A 22654-nucleotide genomic window follows, 5' to 3' on the forward strand; every position below is an offset into this window, starting at 1 on the left:
GGCTTAGTAAAGTGCCATCAGAGTTTCACGCTATTAGATACTGAAATGTATTGCTTAGGAGCAGTAAATAAAACAACATGGCACGAAGGCAGGACTGATTCAACAATGAAGAGAATGTGGTAATTTAACCAAATCAATAGAGAAAACATGGATTAGTGAATAATTGATTTTGTAACAACTCACCAGTAATTTTGAAAACCAGGTAAAACTAGATCACATGTCTCTCTTTAAAACAAAACAAATTCAGGAATTCTCTTGTGGTGAAGCAGGTTAAGTATTCAAAATTATCACTGCAACAGCCCAAGTTGCTGCCATGGCATGAGTTTTATCCCTGGCCCAAGAATTTCCACATGTTGCAGTGCAGCCAAAAATTAAATTAATTAAAAAAAATGTTTTAAATTCCAAATGAATTAGAAATCAAGGCATTAAAAAGTGAAACCTTACAAATAAGACAGACATATGACAAAAAAAAAAGCACAAGAAAAGATGCGAACATCACTAATTATACAAATTAAAACTTCCATGAGGTATATCACCTCAAACCAGTCAGAACGGCCATCATCAAAAGTCGGCAAACAATGAATTTTGGAAAGGGTGTGGAGAATAGGAAACCCTCCTACATTGTTGGTAGGAATATAAATTGGTACAACCACTATGGAGAGTAGTATGGAAATTCCTTAAAAAGCTAAATATAGAAATACCATATGACCTAGCAATCCCACTCTTGGGCACATATCCAGAGAAAACCATAATTCAAAAATATACATGCACCTCGATGTTTATTGTAGCATTATTTAAAATAGCCAAGACAGGGAGTTCCCGTTGCGGCGCAGCTGAAACGAATGAGGGAACCATGCAGTTGCGGGTTCGATCCCTGGCCTGCCTCGCTCAGTGGGTTAAGGATCTGGCGTTGCTGTGAGCTGTGGTGTAGATCACAGACACTGCTCGGATCTGGCATTGCTGTGGCTGTGGCATAGGCCAGCAGCTATAGCTCCAATTAGACCCCTAGCCTAGGAACCTCCATACACCGAGGGTGCGGCCCTAAAAAGACCAAAAAACAAAAAACAAAACAAAAAAAAAATAGCCGAGACATGGAAGCAACCTAATGTCCAGCACCACAGGAATGGATAAAGAAGATGCAGTACATATATGTAATGGAATATTACTCATCCATAAAAAAGAATAAAATAACGCCATTTGCAGCAACATGGATGGACCTAGAGAATTAGTGAATCGGACAGAAAAAGACAAATATCATATGATATCACTTATATGTGGAATCTAATAAAAATCATACAAAAGAGCTTATTTATAAAACAGAAACAAACTCACAGATTTTGAAATCAAACTTATGTTTACCAAAGGGGAAACCATAGAGTGGAGGGATAAATTATGGGGATGGAATTAATAGACACACTATTATATTAATAATATTAATAGACTATTATATATAAAACAGATGACTAAAAGGATTACTGCATAACACAGGAAAATCGATTCAATATTCTGTAATAATATGTATGGAAAAAAAGAATGGAGATATATATATATATGTATGTATATGCATATATATATATATATATATATATGTGAGGTTCACTTTTCTGTATACCTGAAACTATCATAACATTTTAAGTCAACTATACTCCAATACAATTTTTTTTAAAAAATAATTACATCAAAAAAAACCTTTAAAAATTTAAAAATAGCAGGAAAATATCTTTATAATCCTGGAAAAAAAGACTTGCTCATAATATCAAAAATCAAAAACAAAGTAAGCATCCATGAAAGAAAACATCAGTACTTTTAATTGCATAAAACTAAAATTTCTACATAGCAAAATAGCTCCACAAGCCAGTTTGAAGGATAAATGACAACCTGGAAACAAACTAGTTTCAAGACTGTGTCAGAAAAATTTAAATACCTATTTTTTAAAGTTTCTAAAAATCAATATTTTTAAAAATAGAAAGCAATAGACAAAAGAAAAGTAAAACAAATGACTCTGCATGAGAGATCTTATCTGGGTGATAAAGTGCTCTAAAACTGATTTATGGTGATTGTTGCACAACTTGTTAAATTTACTAAAAAAAGAAAATAAAATCATTGAACTGTACACTTGAAATGGATGAATTGTGTGATATGTTGAGTATGTCTCAACAGAGATGTTGATAATGATCAATAAATGTTTAAATAGATATTTTTCCTTATTAATAAACATTTAAGTAGATATTCTCCCTTGCTAACAGAAATGCTAACAGTGCCCTCCTTCCCAAACTTCCACGACATCATACTGTCCTGGTTTCCTTCCTTCCACCATCATGGTGCCTCAGGGTCCTTTGTTCATTTCTCCTCATCTAGAGATGGCTATTCCCTAGGGTTCCCTGTGGAACTGCCTTCCCATTCTACCACATCCCTTTGCTAGGAGTTGGCACCTGCAACTTGCTCTGTACCAACAGAAACAACAACATAAAGCAACGTGCAGAACTCTTTCCTAAGCTTGGAGTCATACATCCACCTTTCTGCTTGATGTCTCCACTTGGCTGAATCACCAACATATTATATTTATCTATGCAAAGGAAAACCCTTTAATCCCATCACTGCCTTTGCCCTACAAGTCTTCTTCTTGAGCATTCCTCTCCTCTGGGCATGGTGTCTCTCCTCCCACTTGCTCATGCCAAAACTCTGAGAATCATCCTCGGTGTCTTTCTCTCCCTTACTCCCCTCAGCTGCTCCATCCTCTGTTCCTATAGGATCTATGCCAAAAATCCATCTTTTGATTCCATTCTCTTCCTTGCACTCAGCACTCCCCCTATAGTTCAAATTATCATCATCTCCCATTGAACAATTTAAAGACGACCTAACTGGTTTCCCAATCTTACTCTTTTCCATCTCTAATCCATTCTCCCCAAACTGTCAGCATGTTTTTTTGTTTGTTTCTTGGGTTTTTGTTTGTTTGTTTATTCGTTTGTTTGTTTTTTGCTTTTTAGGGCTGAACCCATGGCACATGGAAGTTCCCAGGCTAGGCGTTGAATCAGAGCTGTAGCTGCCGGCCTATACCACAGCCACAGCAATTCAGGATCCAAGCCGGGTCTGTGACCTACACCACAGCTCATGACAACACCTCATCCTCAACCCACTTAGCGAAGCCAGGGATCAAACCCACATCCCCATGGAACCTAGTTGGATTCGTTAACCACTGAGCCACAAAGGGAACTCCCCCAAAACTGTCAGCATGCTTTAATGCAGATAAAGTTAGTACAGTAGACACTGAGACACATCGCTCTGATTCTGCTTCAATGAAGGACTTATTATCCAGAAATTGGGTGTGATGTCAGCCCCTTTAGGGTTTCTTTGGCTGCAAAGAGCTGCCTTGCCCCAGGTCACGACCCATCCTGTGGAGGCCCATATCCAATTATGATGGAGTGTGGAGGTAATGAATGCCCAACTATCTCAGCATCATAGGAATGCTCTGGAGGACCCCACTCCTTCCTGTGGGGTCATCCAAGGCTGTTACTGGACCCAAAGCCCAAATCACCATTTTCTCTGACCAATTCTTCTTCTCCCCAAAACTTCTACAGAAATCACTCTTTTAGAGACATCCTTCCTACTCCGCTCTCCCAAACTGCTTCCTCGGAAACACAATCTGCCTGAGTCTTTTGTTTCTCTGCTTGAAACCCTGCAATGACATTTTTCAGGTCCTACTGATGCAGACAGATCCCTCTGTTCCCACTCCAGTCATGCTGAGTCTCTGTCTTCAAGTACATCAGACTTCTCCCAGCCTCAGGATTCTTGTACTTGGTGGATTCAAAATAAGGTTTTATCATGTTAATGGTACACAAACTCCCACCAACTGTGGGATACAGATCACTCACAGATAATACATTTTATCACTTTGTAAGCTTCTTCTGGGAATGACTCTGTCTTAGAAAACCTGACAGAACATGCCCAATAAATGAAACATGTATGGAATTGAACTATGCTTTGGTAACAAGCATTTAATTGTAGGACCAAATCCCTATCAACAAGGAAACCCTGAAAACAGCTCTTCTACTAGAACCAAAGCCAAATTCTAGTAGAGAAAAGGAATGGAGAGACAAGAAATATTTGATGTGTAAAATGTATAGCTGTCATAAAATTGGGATCAGACATTCTTTCAAGGCAAACTAAGCACAATTTCAGCGATGACTCACAGCCAAGATATTTAAGGAAGTAGCAAGAAGTACGCTGGGCAGTCTTTTTTTCAACTCCTGATTATCACAGCTCAGAAACTCCCTTTCAGGACAGATTTCTTCTTGAATAATTTCATACTAAGTCCTTCCTTTTCTCCCACCAATTCTACTGTGCAAGTACATCCAAAGCAAAGAATTACTTTATTCTATTTGTCCGCAGTACACTTCTTTTCTCTAATCCAAAGTCCTTTACTTAATGACATTTTATTTCCTTTCAGAACATAAAATGGGAAAAAGAGAGTCTTTTCAGCAAGCACTGCTGGGAAACCTGGACAGCTGCATGTAAATCAATGAAACTAGAACACACCCTCACGCCATGCACAAAAATAAACACAAAATGGCTGAAAGACTTAAATATAAGACAAGACACCATCAAACTCCTGGAAGAGAATACAGGCAACACATTCTCTGACATCAACCTTACAAATGTTTTCTTAGGTCAGTCTCCCAAAACAACAGATATAAAAGCAAAAATAAACCAATGGGATCGAATCAAACTGACAAACTTTTGCACAGCAAAGGAAACCAAAAAGAAAACAAAAAGACAACTTATAGAATGGGAGAAAATAGTTTCAAATGATGCAACTGACAAGGGCTTAATTTCTAAAATATATAAGCAACTTATAAAACTCAACAGCAAAAAAAGCCAACAACCCAGTGGAAAAATGGGCAAAAGACCTGAATAGACATTTCCCCAAGGGAGGTGCACAGATGGCCAACAAGCACATGAAAAAATGCTCAACAGAGAAATGCAAATCAAAACTACCAGGAGATACCACCTCACACCAGTCAGAATGGCCGTCATGAATACGTCCACAAATAACAAATGTTGAAAGGGGTATGGAGAAAAGGGAACCCTCCTGCACTGTTGGTGGGAATGTAAGCTGGCACAACCATTACAGAGAACAGTGTGGAGGTACCTTAGAAAACTATACATAGAACTACCATATGACCCAGAAACCCCTCTCTTGGGCATATATCTGGACAAAACTTTCCTTAAAAAAGACACATGCACCCACATGTTCATTGCAGCACTATTCACAATAGCCAAGACATAGAAACAACCCAAATGTCCATGACAGATGACTGTATTAGGAAGATGTGGTATGTATATATATATATACACAATGGAATACTACTCAGCCATAAAAAAATAATAATGCCACTTGCAGCAACATGGATGGAACTAGAGGCTCTCATCCTGAGTGAAGTAAGTCAGAAAGAGAAAGACAAATACCATATGCTATGACTTATATCTGAAATCTAATATAAGGCACAAATGAACCTTTCCACAGAAAATAAAATCATGGACTTGGAGAACAGACTTGTGGTTGCCAAGGGGGAGGGGGAGGGAGTGGGGTGGTTGGGGAGCTTGGGGTTAATAGATGCAGACTATTGCCTTTGGAATAGATTAGCAATGAGATCCTGCTGTGTAGCACTGGGAAGTATGTCTAGTCACTTATGATGGAGCATGGTAATGTGTGAAAATAGAATCTGTACATGTATGTGTAACTGGGTCACCATGTTGTAGAGTAGAAAAAAAAATTGTACTGGGGAAATAACTATTAAAATAATAATAATAATAAATTACTAAGAAATTTAAAAAAAAAAAAAAGATCTGGCATTGCTGTGGCAGTGGCATAGGCCAGCAGCTGCAGCTCAGATTAGACCCCTAGCCTGGGAACCTCCATATGTCGCAGGTACAGCCCTGAAAAGACAAAACAAAACAAAACAAAAAAGAAGGCATTAGAAAAGTAAGCATAGGGATTTAAATAACTAAAAAGTTCCATAAAAAATAAATAATCTGTTTGCATTCGAAAGATCTCCAATAAAGGACAACAATGACTACTCTGGCAGGATAATTTTTTCTTAATCATGAGTAACATATTTGGTTTTGGATTTTAGAATTGGTGGTTAAACAAACAGCTTATATTTTACAAATCATTATAAAACAACTCTTTAAGGACATGAGGAACTTGTACAAAAAAAAATAAATCAACAAACAAACAAAAAAAAACAGGTAATAGAAGTTGGTAGAAGAAAAGGAATAACAGATTGCCCCTAAACAAGCCAGAAACCTAATTATCACCTTTACTGAAATCCAAACACCTAGGTTCTTGTTTCAAGGAGACCTACTCACAGAACATTTTCATGACTAACCCTATGTTTGCAACTGAAGATTAGAAACTAAATATTATTTGACAAGTTTTTATATGACGACATAAAGAGTGGCTGGATCCTGGCTGTTGACTCAAACGTTTCTGCCAACCTCCTTTGCCTGCCAAAATATAGCTTCAATAAGCACACATAAATTTTATTTTTAATAAATAACCACAAAATGGTTTCATAAACAGACTAAACTGTGGATAATTGTAGCTTACAATGACTATGTGTTACAGTTTCAGTAAATAGAAGTTACACAGTCTGAAACTGGCACACCCTACCTCCATCTTATGGATTGATGGTAAACCAGCTCATGCTGGAACAGCTAGTGATTTTCTTGGTGAGAGGCCTACATCCTAACGACGTAGGCTTCTGCCTCCTTGCAGTAGCCCTCCTGTTTGTCTCTGCAGACATTAGGTTTTAGACTCTTGGGAGTTTAAAAGGATAACTGAGGTCTCCACGTGGTGTCCCCAAAGGGTCTTTGTGGTAAGAAAAGTTCTTTATGTACGAACCAACATGTAGACACCAATGGTTTAAAATGAATAAATAAAGGGCATTTGGGGGGAATAAATACTGATGTGATGAGAAGGCACCAGTGAGAATAAACTGTTCTTTCTAACTAAATTTTCTTGGAATTTACGTGTTCCTTCTACTCAAAGGATCCTTTTGGAAGAGTGCGTTGCGTTTTCCTCAGCTGGCAGCTTTTTTTGTTTTTTGGTAAGTAAATCAACTGATTTCTTCAGAAAGAAGCAGCTTATTGAAAGCTTAATGAATTTTTTTTCACCTTGAGAAATCAGCTGTATTTTTAAGTTTCCTTGACCACACGTGTGCTTTGATGAACTTCCCTCCCACCGTGGCAAGAGTTCCAGGTTCCACATACTCCAGCCCTGAGTCTCCAAATTCACTCCACAGTGACCCCAGGAAACATGGAGAGAGAAAAGTCAAAGGGGAGAATTTTTCTTCAAAACGTCTTGAGCGTCCTTTTGAAGATGAAGAAAGAGAGTTTTATCTCCAGTTAAAACAGGCTCTTTGTAGGAAAAATAGACGTGATGATGGATCCAACCTCATTCAGAATTCCAGGCATGCCAAGATACGGCTGGGTTAAATGGGGGAGATGACCCAAAGACCCCATGCTATTTAAAAATAAATAAAATATCTCTGGCAACACGTGCCGCACTCCTATTTGTACTCCACCATCTTACACATTTCACATTCTACCTGTGATGATCTTTCACTCATTTGTTTTTTTTTTTCTTTTTTCTTTTTTTCCTTTGTTTTTTAAAGTATAATTGACTTGCAGTGTTGTGTCAATTTCTGATATAGAGCATAGTGACCCAGTCATTCGTATGTATCCCTTCTTTTTTCTCATGCTGTTTTCCGTTATCTTCTATCCCAAGAGAATGAATACAGGTCCCTGAACAAAACAAAGCCATTGGCAATAGCATGGATGGACCTAGAGATGCTCATACTAAGTGAAGTCAGTCAGAAAGACAAACCATATGATATCCCTTATATGTGGAATCTAAAATATGGCACAAATGAACCTATCTTTCACTTATTTCTTAGCCCCATTTGGATTTATTCAGCCACAATTTACTGAGAACCTCTTACTGGAATGTATGACCTAGGACCTAGAATGGATGGAGCAGACCATGTGGAGAGGAGGGGTGACAGGGTGAGATAGTGACATTGACACCAAAAAGCTCCCGGCCTGAGGACACAGAATAGAGCAGAGACATGGATTAAGTGCCACATGAGCTCTGGGAGAGAGTGACTCATGCTGCCTGGGGTTGGTCTCCGCCAGGAGGAATGCCCTGTGGTGTTTTGTGACCTATGAAACATGGCCAGCCTGCAGCCACCTCTCAAGTCTGTGACCAGACAAGGTTAGCTGTCTCGTGGTTGGCTCTGTCTTCCTCCTGCCTGCATCCTTTGCAACCCTACCCAACCCCCAGCAGTGTGTCTTTAGGCAAACCCTCACTTGACTTCAAACAGCCAGCTTTTTTTATTCCTCACTCCAAAGGAAATTTAATTCGCTCTCTATAGTCTTTGTTAAGCAGTTATGCATAAAAAGCTGTGGAGGGGAGAGAGAGACGGGTCCTCTTTTTCTTCAAAAAGCTTACAATCCAGTGGGAGACTTACACATGTAAAATTCATTTATTTATTTATTTGTCTGTTTATTTTAAATTTTACAGCCAGACCCACAGCATATGGAAGTTCCCAGGCCAGGAATGGAATCTGAGCCGCAGCTGTGACCTATGCCACAGCTGTGGCAACACCAGATCCTTAACATACTGTGCCAGGCTAGGGATTGAACCCACACTGCCACAGAGACAGCACCAGATCCTTAACCCACTGTGCTACACTAGGAACTCCAAGACACGTAAAACTTTAATTGAGAGGGGAAAATGCTGTAATAGAGGTACAAGTAAAATGCTTTGAGCACTTAAAAATGTAGGGTAATTTTGGGTTTGATGGGGTCAGAGAAGTTTTCACAAAGGTTCTGGCATATACACTGAAGCAAGAGGCAAAGACACCTCCCTTGGAGCTCCAAGGAACGCAGTGAGCCAAGGACCAAAAATGCAGGGAGAAGTGGCCCAAGGAAGGGTATTACCAGAGTATAAACTATACAGAAGAACAGTTACAGTGGGAATAGAACATTGTAAAATAAGAGGCCCTTAGAACGAAAATAAATGTTTTCCCTGTATGGATGTCTCCACTGTCATATCTCAACCTTCCTGCCACCTTTCCTTTTCAACAATCAGACAAATGACTGAGGAAATTAGATATTAATCAAATCAAGTGTTCTCTATTGAGAATTGTGCTGTCCAATAGGACCTCCTGCAGTAATGGATATTGAGCCCTTTAAATGTGACCTCTGTGACTCAATAATCAAAATTTCATTTTGTTTGGTTTTAATTGAATTTCCATAGTCCCATATGGCTAAGGCCACCATATTGGAGAGCACAGCTCTAGAGAATAAAACTTTATTGAGTCAACAGAATCAAAACATTTTTGAAAAATTCACATTCCTCTTCTACTAATCAGCCAACAGCAGTGGCATTGCTGGATTTTAAAGATGATACCTACATACATATCAAAAGCCCCACATTAAAAGTAATGAGATACAGTGCTTATATTTAGCTCAGGCATGATAAAACTGCAAAAACATTGTCACTTCCAAAGGGAATCCCTTCGAGTTATCCAGAAGAACCATCTCATCTCCATGTCTACTTGGATAGCCTACCTGTGGCAGATAAGATAATGGAAATCAGCAAGAGGTTGACTTGTTCCCTCTGACTTTACAGAGAGAAGGATCTGCCTCCTGACAGCATTTTCCAACGAAGTAAGTCACCGCCCCATTGTAACTGAAGCACAGAGGGATGCCATGGTGTGTAGTTAACTGTTTTTGTAAGCTTATTTGCGGTGCTCACTTCCTGGATCATAGAAACCATTTGTTCAATAATTTTTTTCTTTGTGGGTTTGGAGTCAAGAATTATGATAAATTTCTAAGACTTTAACTTTGAGTTTTCCAGGTAGTTATGCCAAGGAAATCCTTTTGCAATTTTCTTGGTAACTGATTCCTTGTTACATGAATTCAGATACCCAATGTGTCATGGCTACCAGTCAACTATCAGGACATATGACTTTTTAAATACTTCACTACTTATAACTTCTTATGGAACACTGTAGTAGACTATGTAAGACCAGAACTAGGTAATTTTTGCTAATCTCTCTACCAAGATACAGAAGAGAAGCCTTGGAAAAATTTAATAATAGGACTACTTCGATGTAATATTTTATTTATACATTGGTCATTTCCAGTGGAATAAGTTTTAGAAGATGACTATAAGAAGCTGAATCTCTGATAACCTTTAAAAACAGGACAGACTGAAGTTCCCTTTGTGGCTCAGCAGGTTAAGAACCTGACATAGTGTCCATAAGGGCACGAGTTCGATCCCTGGCCTTGCTCAGTAGGTTAAGGCTCTGACATGGCTGCAACTATGGCATAGGCCATAGATGGGGCTCAGATACCACGTTGCTGTGGCTGTGGTGTGGCTGTGGTACAGGCCTGCAGCTGCAGCTCTGATTTGACCCCTAGCCTGGGAACTTCTATATGCCATAGGTGCAGCCCTAAAAAGGGGAAAGAAAAAAAAAAAGACAGATTACCTTGAAACCATAATTTAAAAAACAGATAGCTTAAAACTACAAAGATGAAATAGTGTTTTTCAAATTGTGGGTTATCAAGTAGTTCAGAAAAACAAGTTAGTAAATTAGAGCCCAATTTAAAAATTAGAGTAGAATACAATAGGATGGAATGGGATGGAATGGAATACAACATAATACAACAAACTAGTGTACATCACACATATTAAGGGAGAGAAAATGCTGTATCATATACCATGCTGGTTGTGTTTGTAAGACTGTGTTTCTGAGTTGTGATAAATATTTTTTTACAGAACATTACTGTACAGAGAGCTCGAAAGCCACTGATTACCAAATGACAGGACTTGAAGTTTCTTGATAAATACATTGTTCCAAGTGACAAATATTTATTGAACATCTATCCTATGCCCAATATTGGATTCAGTTCTGAAAACGTATAGCTGAATACATGATTGCTTACAACCAGCATCCATGAGAATGTAGTCAGCTATACGTTTAGTACAGAAAGAATTCATCATCTAACAATATACACATAGAAATAATTGTTATATAATGACCACTACAATATATGCATGAAGAGGTATGTTGTGGAGGGAACTTCTGCATGTCCTGGAAATCAGACAGGAGGCATGAGGAAAGCTTCACAACGGGGCAGTTGATTTGTCCTTGAAAAGTAGGCCAGTTGGAAGGACAGAGAGTAAGGCATTCTAAAAAGACAGACTATGTTACATTGTTGTATCTTGAGGCTGACATGGAATTCTATTTTGCCTACCTTCTGGGGTGGTACTCAGATTTCATTGCACAGCTTGGTCATTTCATAACAGACTGTCTTCAAATCTAGAGGTACAGTAAACGTTGAGATAGTTTATTTTTGTTACTTTTGAATTGCTAATGATATGGTAGTGTTTGCTTTATAGCTTAAAACTATCACTTTTAAGAGCAAAGTTTTCTCAGATGAGAGAGTTCGTCTCAATTGGGTCAAAAGTTATACTTCCTAGGAAAGAAAACAAAAAGTATTTGCACAATAGTGGGTCTAGAATGTCATATATCACTCAAACTCCTGCCTTTTGGAGTTTCGAACAAAAAAAAATATTTATTAGAAAATAAAATAGTATATAATAAGGAAATCAAGAAAAATAGGTCATGCTTTTGCATATTTGTAAGGGTTCTAGGACATACATCATTTAACTTAATTTCACACTTATAAAATTTATAATATATTGGGGGTCCTGGTAAAAATTAATGTCTAGAACCAGGCATGTGTGTCATGAACAATCACAAAAGGCTTTTGCAGCCAATTTAGGCAGCATGTGTGTGCTTTACATGCATGAAATTACAGAGCGTGAAAACGTTATATCATGGAGTTCCCATCACGGCTCCGTGGTTAACGAACCCAACCAGCATCCATGAGAATGCAGGTTCGATCCCTGGCCTCGCTCAGTGGATTAAGGATCTGGCTTTCCCATGAGCTGTGGTGTAGGTCGCAGACACGACTCGGATCCCACGTTGCTGTGGCATAGGCTAACTGTTACAGCACCAATTTGACCCCTAGCCTGGGAACCTTTATATGCTGCGGGTGCCGCCCTAAAAAGACAAAAGGCCTAAAAAAAGAAATCCATGAAAACACTACTTCAAAATAAAACTTTTCATCAGTTTTTTTCCCCCTTGGCATCATTTACATTTGAATGCAAATATATTTGATATTTGTTTCAAATTATTTTCTCTTTTTTTTATATGATATATAACAGTTTTTCTAGTAGTATTTCAACTTACAGGCACCAAATGATGCAGCAGAATCTAACAGAACTTTACATGTTAAGCAGAACAATTGCTAAAAAGAGACCATTGATGAATGTATTAGATAAATTTCAGTAGGTAAATAATATTAATCATTCTAAATGTAGTGAGTTATGTTTGTGTGTATTCGTTCTTTAAGATGAAAAAAGAATCTTTTAATTACTTTTAAGATAATCTCAAAGAATGAAAACAATCCTTGTATTTCAGATTCCATAAATTCCATTAGAAAAAAATTTTTATGGCCATGACGTATATGAACTTACTCTCAAAAATATGTCATTTTTAATAATAACTCTGACTTGAAATAAGAAAATAAATAACAACATTCCCAGGCTCCCTTCCAAGTACTAACCAGGCCCAACTCTGCTTAGCTTCCAAGATCAGATGAGGGAATTTGAGGTAATAGATGCAAACTATTGCCTTTGGAATGGATAAGCAATGAGATCCTGCTGTTTAGCACCGGGAATTATGTCTAGTCACTTATGATGGAGCATGATAATGTGAGAAAAAAGAATGTATACATACATGTGTAACTGGGTCACCTTGCTGTACAGTAGAAGATTGAACACTGTAAACCAGCTATAATGGAAAAAACAAAAATCATTATTAAAAAACAAACAAACAAACAAACAAAACCATTCACAGGCTTTACCTTAGCACAGTTTTAAAACAAAAACTAAATCTTCCTGCTCAGGTACCCATTAAATTTTTCAGGTCTTGGAAGGGAGCAGCACAGTAATTAGAATTGCAGCCTCTACCTAAGACTTAAAAGTCAAAGAAACCCAAAAGAACCATAACTTTTTAAAGCATTTCTTAAGGGTTTTCCAGAAGAGGAAAAGTGATTATGAGTTAGCTTGTGTTTGGGTTTGGTTTTCATCCTGCGGGAGTGAACACTAGACAGAAAATATATGTATCTTGGAGGGAATGCTGCAGCTCCTTTCCCCAGCTGCCTGAAAGCTGTAACGTCAGATTTTTCAAATTCTTCTCTGCCTTGGAGAAATCAGATATTTCCAGGAGCGCCCAAATGGGTGCTTTTCTTTTCAGGAGAACTTCAATTGTCTACCTGTTTACATAGGAGACGCTCTGTAATTTAATCCCCACCACAAGACAATCATTATGATTAAATCAGGCCCTGGTTTAACAAGGTACACCTAATAAGCACTTCTGCACATCAGATTTTGCACAAACAACATTCTTTCATCATGCAACATGTAGAAGAACTCGACGTTTGTGTTCTGCTGCAGACTCTGACAACAGCCACCAAGGGTTATCTCTTGACTGACTTTTCACCTAGAAAGCAGACGAGGCACCACTCCATCCTAGAGACTCTGACCTCAGCCCATGTAGCCTATATGAAAGCTGGAAAGGGAGACTTTTTTCCACTGTTGGTACTCACTGTGGGTTTTTGGTATACCACACGACTGAGGGAATATGTGTCTCCAGGCACAGGGCAAAAAGAATGCGCCTCAGAAAGAATGTGCCTCAGAGAACATAACTTTCCCCAAATGCAATTGGTTTCCCCAACTTTTAAACTTCCTTCCCTTAGACTCTTATTCAAACATAGACATGCATGCGTACAAAACACACACACACACACACACACACACACACACACGTACCAACAATAACCAGGAAAAACCAGAAAGGTTTTGTGGAAGGCAGGCAAAAGGAAGACACATTTTAAAAAGAGAAAGAGAAGTACATGTTAAAAAAGGAACACTGCTAGGGAGATCCCATGTGGCTCCGCAGGTTGCTAGTATCCATGAGGATGTAGGTTCGATCCCTGGCCTCGCTCAGTAGGTTGAGGATCCGGTGTTGCCGTGAGCTGTGGTGTAGGTCATAGACATGGCTTGGATCCCACGTTGCTCCGGCTGTGGTGAAGGCCGGCAGCTGCAGCTCCAATTTAACCCCTAAACTGGGAACTTCCACATGCAGCAGGTTTGGCCCTAAAAGGCAAAAAAACCCAACCAAACAAAAAAAGGAATACAACTGGCAACATCTTTAGGATTGTCTATGTACAGTATCACGACACCTGCAAACAGTGATACAGTGGAATATCGCTCAGCCACAAAAAACGAAAAAAATAATGTCATTTGCAGCAACATGAATTAACCTAGAGATTATCACACTAAGTGAAGTAAATCAGACAAAGATAAATATCACATGATATCCCTTATATGTGGAATCAAGTAAAAAAATGATACCAAAGAACTTATTTATAAAGCAGAAACAAACTCACATGTTTTGATATCAAACTGATGGCTGGGAAACCATGGAGAGGAGGAATAAACTGGGAGGATGGGATTAACACGTACACACCACTACACATGAAATGGATAACTAACAACAGCGACCTATCGGAGAGCACAGGAGGGCCTACTAAATGCTCTTATTATAATAACCCGTATGGGAAAAGAGCATGGCGATACCCATATGATTCACTTTTCCATACACCTGAAACTAGTACAACACTATAAATCAATTATACCCCAATAATGTTCTTAAAAAATAAATACGCAAAAGATGAGCGCGGTGTCCCTCTAACAAAGAGGGGGCCCAAACCAAGGATAAGAGAGACATCTAGAGAAGAGGAAAACAAAAGAGTTTTCAGCTCTGTAAAAAGGAAAATATTCCAAAGGAGAGGAAAAACACCCAGTGTAATTTCCACTCACGCATGGATTTATGAAGACTCATTTCCTTTCAAGCCCAACAATGGACCAGCTTCTCCTATCTCTGTCCAAGGTCTTGGCTGTTTCTGTGCTTTTGTCACCCTATCTCACATTTTCCGTCTTCTTTTTTTTAACCCCCTCCTCCTTAAAGGGTGAAAAGAAGGTGGCCCCTGCGTAAATGTCTATGATATCTTCTGAGCTGAAGAATGTGGAAGAACAAGTCAGGAATTCTAAGCAGTCAGGCAGCATCAGGCTCAGGCAGAGCTGTTGTTCAGAGGAGGGGAAGGGAGTGAGCCTGGACACAGGTTGTTACAGGAATGACAAAGCTGACATCCTCAGAAATCACTGCAGTTTATATTTTCCATTTAAGGACAATTCTCAGTTCAAAAACAAACTAATAAGAGTCACAAAGGCACAATAAAGTCTTCTAGTGTGTTGCCTATTTAGAGAACTTGTTTTGATGTGTTCCTTCCATGCATTCCAGGCTTTGCGGCGGAAGAAGCAGCCTCCTCCCAGTTTCCTTCAAATCCTGCAGGAGATCTCACAGCTGCACACCTCGTGTTATATATGCACTAATGCAGTAGCTCCCATAGGACCCTTTTCTGTTTTGCTGCCATTTATGGAGTAGGAGAAATTACGATATAAAGATATGACAGAGATTTCCAAAATTTATATCAGAAAAAAGAAACCAGCTCAGCAGTTAACAAACCCGACTAGGATCCAGGTTCCATCCCTGTCTTCACTGGGGGTTGGGGATCCAACGTCGCTGTGAGATGTGGTGTAGGTTGCAGACTCAACTCAGATCCCATGTTGCTGTGGCTACAGCTCCTATTATACCCCGAGCCTGGGAACTTCCATATGCCACAGGTTCAGCCCTAAAAAGCCAAAAAAAAAAAAAAAAAAAAAAAAAAAGATAAGAAAAGAAAGAAAGAAAGAAACCAGAAACCAATGAAGGCTGCTTGTATATGTAAAGATCATTGATAGATTGGATGGATAGGTAGATGGATAGATGGATAGATAGATAGATAGATAGATAGATAGATAGATAGATAGATAGATAGACAGACAGACAGACAGACAGACAGATAGATTTCTTATTTCCCCATCTTGCCTTCTTACAGCCCTGTGACCATTTCGGCATACATATGTCTTTTCACACAAAGGTAATATTTCCACTCACCATCAAAAACGTACCCATAATAAATTACTAAGGACTATTATGGATTTTCAAAGAAAAAATCATGATCCAGCTTTTGGCCTGGTCCTCTAAGTAGCTGCTCACCAAGGAGAAGCAAATGTATCCACAGGAGCTCAGACTCTAAGCCTAACCTGATTTGCCTATTGTCCTCAACTTCAGAGGTTACCTGCACTACCATGAAATCACCATTGCTTCCTCAAATTTCAACACCCCTTCCTCTGCCTAGTTATCAAGCATGGCTAACCTTCATGTGAAGCTGCTGGTATTGAAAATAATGAACATGATGATGATACTGTGTGATAAACATGAAAGCCAACAATTCCTGAGAGTTACTATTTGGCAGGTATTAAGCGAAGGAAGCATTTTTCTTGGATTATCTTATTCAGATTTTATAAGAACCCCATACAGTCAGAGGTATCTCCCTTTAACAGGTAAGGAAACTGAAGAATAGAAGTATTAGGCAAATGTTATTCTCCAGGCCACATGCTGTTTGTATGTGACAGAACCTGAGCTTGAGCCCAGACGGTCCAACTTCAGAACTTGTGCCATTAACCCCTACACTCTCCAGCCTCCCATGATATGCCTGCAGATCCTGAGCCATTGAGAGTCTGGACTTGCCTACAAGATGCTCAGGCCAGGCACAGTGGGGGTGTCTGTGCAAGTACCTAAGTGTGCACATGTATTCAGCTGACTACATTTGGGCAAATTTAGAGCCAATTGCTACACAATTGATTGGGTTATGGAACGATCCAAAAATGTAAGGGGCCAAAACAAGCAAACTGTTTCACAGTCTGGCTATTCCTTTCACACAGACAAAGCCAGAATCCCTGTGAGCAAGGCCAGTTCCATGGCAAAGCAGAGAACACAGGCATCTCCTGTACGCTTCACCCTCTTCTCAACCCATGCACCAAAATATGCACTATCAAAGACACCCATCTGTGCCCTGATGCCATATCTGAGACCTGAAATAAAATGTAAATGCAATATACAAACCAGATCACACAGGGAACTGGAGAAAGAGGCAGAAATATTTTTATATTAAAGAGTTCTGGAAAGATCCAAGGTGCGCAATACTCCTGATTCCCCTTACTGCTGCATACGTACACACACACACACACACACACACACACACACACACACACACACACCCTACCATGAACCACCCAAATGGCAGGCAGAAACAGTCAGAAAGCAGTAGGGAAAAAAACGAGGGAAACGCTTCAAATGAGCATTGAAAAGAGGAGGGAAAGCTCTCCCATTCATTCTCTACTGAAGTCGTTCATTCAATATTAATTGAGGCTCAAGCCTTATGGATATAAATTGAGAAGCCGCTAGTCAACTGCAAGAAATATACACACAAATGACAAAGTGAAGAATATTCTCCCTCCTTTCAAATCAACCTTCTTTGTAAATAACTGTGTGCAGCTACCTGTCATTGAATGGTTTTGAGACAAAGCCTGTCTTAGACAAGGACTTGGTGTTATGCGGGGTCCTGCCTACGTCCCTTCCCCTTCATTAGTGGGTGGTCAGCTATTAAATATGGCGAATTTCAAGTATCAATAAATTTTGGCTGCACATTTAATTTCTTTACCTAATTTTTTGGCTCACTTCCTAGACTTCTAACATCCACAACCTGACTTTCCAAGCGCTTGCAAGTAACTTCACTTAATGTTTATTGGTGTGGTGTGAGAAGAATGTATTATAATACAGGTAAGACCTGTCCTTTCCCAGAAGGATCTTAAACTCTTTCAGGGTAATGAGACTTTACTACAAAAGTGGTGTAAATGACTCTGAAAGTTAGAAAGGTAAAACAGGCTACATTTAGTTGAAGGTATTCAAAAAGATAATTTTTCTTCTAATTTAACTTGAAATCTTTAAGACGAGTTTTTTTTTTTTTAAGGGGGAAATCAACATTAAATTCATTAAAAATTTAAATTCATTATACTTCATAAATATTTTAAAGGACAATACTAAATGTCCCTGAAGTCTGAAAACCTTAGCATTTGCTTATATTTCAGAAGCTGAGGTGTTCCTGCTGTCACACTCTCTAGCAGTGTTGTCTCTGTGGCAGCGTGGGTTTGATCCCCAGCCTGGCACAGCGGTTTAAGGACTGGCATTGCCGCAGCTGTGATGTAGGTCACAGATATGGTTCGGAATTCAATCCCTAGCCAGAAAATCTCCATATGCCACAGGTGCTTAAATGTAAAAGAAGAAGAAGAACCAGGAGGAGGAGGAGGGGAGTGAGAAGAGGAAGGAGAGGAAGAGAAGGAAATTAAAGCGTTAAAGCAGCCAATAGACTTAACCAGAACATTTGTTGTGGTTGAGTTTGTCACTGGCAGTGCCCACACTTGAGCTCCAGCTTCAGGTATGGTTTGATTCAGGGTCTCACATAAAGGCATCAGAGTCAAAAGTTCTCCATCTCTTGACTCTGATACTCCTGCATTGACTTAATTTTCAGGCTCCATGTGGCAACCCCTGACGCGTAGTCCAGCAGAGAAGAGGAAATGTTTCTTCCCAAGAGCTCCAGCACATCCCCTGGGCTCACTCCTCTCACCTCTGTAAGCATCACTGTGGTTAAGCAGCTCTGATACACTGAATGGCCAAGCCTGGCTCACAGATTCCACTCCTGGTGTCAGACATGACAGCCTACCTGAATCACATGGACAGAGTAGGGAAGAGAACGGCCCACAAAGAGAAGGACAAATGTCCTCCACGAACACTGTCTCCATCCGAATAAATATACATACGTCATTCATCCCAATCACACGTAAAGCAACATCAATGAGGAATATAGGAACATAAAAACATAACTGTGTTTTTTTTAACTAAAGCCTCTATATAAATAATTGATTCTTAGATCTATGTTTGTCTTTCAATGAGTGGTTCTATGATGCCTTGAATCTGTGTTCTTCTCTGATGTAAACTCTGAATCTTCAATATTTCCTCCTGAACTCACCTGTGCATTTTGCTCTCATTCCCAGGGCGTCCATCCATGTGGGAAGGCTTCCAAAGAGAAAATAAGTCCTGACTCTTCAATCAAACATTTATTTAAAAAAAGAGAGAGAAATGGCGTCACTTAACCCTATCAACACCTGGAAGCTAAGCAGGGAAAATATACGCAAAGACAAGAAACAACCAGACTACACACAGGGTTTTTGCCCATCTTAGAATTTTCTACTCAACTGTGGAAAATGTGCAATGGCTCTGAGAACACTGTTTAGCACCAGGGTTGGGGAGAAGAAGAAAGGTTCATAAATTCATATTAATAAATTTATCCACAAATCATGCTTTAGCTAATATAATAGTAAACCACAACCTATGCTGCAACCCTAACTATTAAACACATTCAAACCCTCAAACACCCCATCAAAATACACTCCCAGGAGTTCCCGTTTGGCTCAGTGGTTAACGAATCTGACTAGGAACCATGAGGTTGCGGGTTCGATCCCTGGCCTTGCTCAGTGGGTTGGGGATCCAGCGTTGCTGTGAGCTATGGTGTAGGTCGCAGACGCGGCTCAGATTTCTCGTTGCTGTGGCTCTGGCGTAGGCTGGCGGCTACAGCTCCGATTGGACCCCTAGCCTGGGAACATCCATATGCCGTGGGAGCAGCCCAAAAAATGGCAAAAAGACAAAAAAAAAAAAAAAATACACTCCCTTCTCATCATCTGCCTTTTCAGATAATTTTCATTATCCTTTTAGAACAAGTTGGTTTGTATGTTTTTTACTTTAGGTTGATTCAAATTCTCTTTGAAAGTAAGTGAAGTGATAAGTGAACCAAATCTATTGTCAGATAAATATCAGATTCTTAATAAATGTTTTATTTGTTGACTTAATAATAATGGTTAATGAGGAACGTGTTGCCCCACTTGAATAGGACACATCATAATTTTAACAAGGACCTGTAGGAGCCCTTCTGGAAACAATGCCGTGACTCAAAGAAATGACTAATACTAAGAATTCCAGACTTTACAGCAGATGCCAAGAGGAAAATGATCTTAGCTTGGGTTCTATTTGGGAACTTCCTGATTTCACTATGTATCTTGCCAACAAGTAGAATGGGTTTCATCCATACTGAATCTACTTATAGCAAATTCACAACCTCTAAAATAAGTCTTGTCCAATCTAGCAGCCTCATCCAAATCAGATTGATTTTCTAAATACAATTAGTTTTCTGGCAAAATAACTTCACTCAAAAAAATGATACCCAAATATTCATATGTGATTCAGAAATTTTAAAAGAATCTTTAAACATGCTGGATGAAATTAAACATTTATGTAATGACGTCTCTGACATATGCAAATATAATGCCCAGCATTATGCAAATGCAATGTGCAGCTTCAGGGAGTGGGGCAGGGATTCCCATTCAGGTCGTACTTCAGTGAATGGTGGCTTCTCAAGACAGACAATGCAGTGGAACAGAATATCGGTCATTCTCTTAAAATGCAGCTTGTGTATGCGTGTGTCTGTGAAGATACACACATATATGATCTATAGCTATATCTACATCTATATATACACATATATATCTCAAACTAGATTCAGTCTTTCAGACATTTCTCAACTCAATAGATAGTAAACTGCCTTGGGATTTCTTGCATACGTAAGGTGGATGCTGCCGTAAGATATTCATACCCCCCCAACCACGGTTTTCCTTTGATAAGTTGAATTTTCTAGATATGCACACCTTGTTCATAATGTTAAGAAATCCATTTGGCTTCTTTCTTCCTATAGTACATATAATACTAAAAGGGGTGTGTGTGTGTGTGTGTGTGTTAGAGAGAGAAAGACAGAGACAAGGATGGAGATAAAGGACAGTAACAGAGAGAGACACAGTATGCATTTATCTCAAAATCATGGCAGCCGAGAAGAAAGTTCTTCATAAATCAAGAGAATAATTGTCCTGCCTATGTCAGGAACTAATTATGGGAGCCCCTGCAAGTCACTTTCACTTAGGAGTCTTTCTATAATTTAAAGTTGCACATTTCATTTAAAGAGGATAAAACTTATTGTTTGGAGATGGTCAACTAAGTAGATTCAGAAATACACAGAATCTATCCTCAGTGCATTCAACAGCAAGAACAAGCCATATACTGCTGTCAAGACTTATGAAAGGTCACAAGATTAAAAGAAAACTGAGAAGTCTGACAGATGGTGTAATATTTTCTCTTAGCTGAAGTTAATGTGAATTAATCGTTAATAAAACTACCCACTTTCAAAAACGAAAACCAAGCTGGACTGTAACTGAAATAACACTTAGCTAATCTATCCAAACTGGATTTCAACCAAGTTTCCAGGGTAGAAAAGACTTATGACTAGTCACCAGTTCCCAATACAAGTTTCGGTTTTCAAAATATTTCCTTAAAAAAAGGGGGAGCAGAATATCAATTTTGAACTTTAAAGAAAAGACCATGGCCACATATATTCCTGGAATTCGGCTTAGTGCTGTCTCACTTTTTCCCTTACCTTCACATTTCTGTAAAAAGAGACATGGTCCAATTAGCATGATGCCTTTTTTTGTTGTAAGGCTGCCCTCATTTACCACTGAGAAATGAGTAAGAGAACATCTGTAACAATACAGCCTTCCATATACTTAATCCTGACCACTAAAGAAATCCATTTATTCTCCCCTTATTTCCTCTTCTATAGATTTTCCTATAAAATAGGTATTCACGCTCTCTGCTGACTTATATCTGTGGGAAAGCTATGTCTTCCTTAATGCTCCAGAGACTTAAAGCAATAGCCCCATTCTAAGCAGCAAAAAGGATATGTTCACAGAGATAATTTACCTGTGAAATATTACCCAGCAGTCTTTTGAACCTGTTACCATCACTTTTCTTTGAGGTGCACTGTGTCTTTTCTGATTAGACGGTGTGTGTAAATAAAATATCTCCATGTGTAAACCAGATAAGGGCCTTTTGCTAAGACGGTAACAACTAGAGATAGTCTAGGTATTTGCGTCAAATTCAACAGCTTTGCAAAATTATTGCGGAGAAATAAACAACAAGGGCTTATTGTATAGCACAGAGGAGTATATTCAATGCTTTATGATAAACCACAAAGGAAAAGAATATTTTTAAGAGAGTATATGTGTGTATAACTGACTCACTTTGCTGCACAGCAGAAATCAACACAACATTGTAAACCAAATATATTCCAATAAAAAAAAAAATTTCCCCTGCTAATGTTAATTTCCTTAGGATATATTTATAGAGGTAGAAATTCTGGGTCAGAGGTATTATTATTTCATTATTTGCTAATCTGAAAAGTGGGAAATGTTATTTTGTTTTGATTTACCTTCCTTTGACAATTGGTAAGACTGGGAAAAAAAGAAGAAGAAATGGTGCAACTATACAGTGAGTTGTGGAGCATTCGTACTCTGTTGCATTTTTCACCTAGAAAATTCTGTTTTGGAGTTCCCACTGTGGCATAGCGG

At 38.9% G+C, this 22654-nt stretch overlaps 1 long non-coding RNA gene across 2 annotated transcripts in view; it reads right to left on the reverse strand.

Moving 5' to 3' along the window:
- Positions 1-15152, reverse strand: part of LOC146396169 (uncharacterized) — a 31917-nt gene extending 16765 nt beyond the window's left edge. The window contains exons 1-4 of one of the 2 annotated variants that reach the window (XR_014829623.1): positions 15026-15152; positions 12879-12932; positions 11329-11393; positions 8520-9636 (exon numbers count right to left, since the gene is read on the reverse strand). This is a non-coding gene — a long non-coding RNA (uncharacterized LOC146396169). Of the gene's footprint in view, positions 1-8519; positions 9637-11328; positions 11394-12878; positions 12933-15025 lie in introns of those variants that run through there. The other variant, XR_014829622.1, reaches the window with a different exon arrangement.
- Positions 15153-22654: the final 7502 nt, after the last annotated feature.

The sequence above is a fragment of the Sus scrofa genome, chromosome 15, assembly GCF_054392235.1.
Source record: "Sus scrofa isolate SSC_HxYL_T2T_F1_AM1 chromosome 15, Sscrofa_HxYL_maternal_Yorkshire_Landrace_v2.0, whole genome shotgun sequence".
Taxonomy (NCBI): Eukaryota; Metazoa; Chordata; class Mammalia; order Artiodactyla; family Suidae; genus Sus; species Sus scrofa.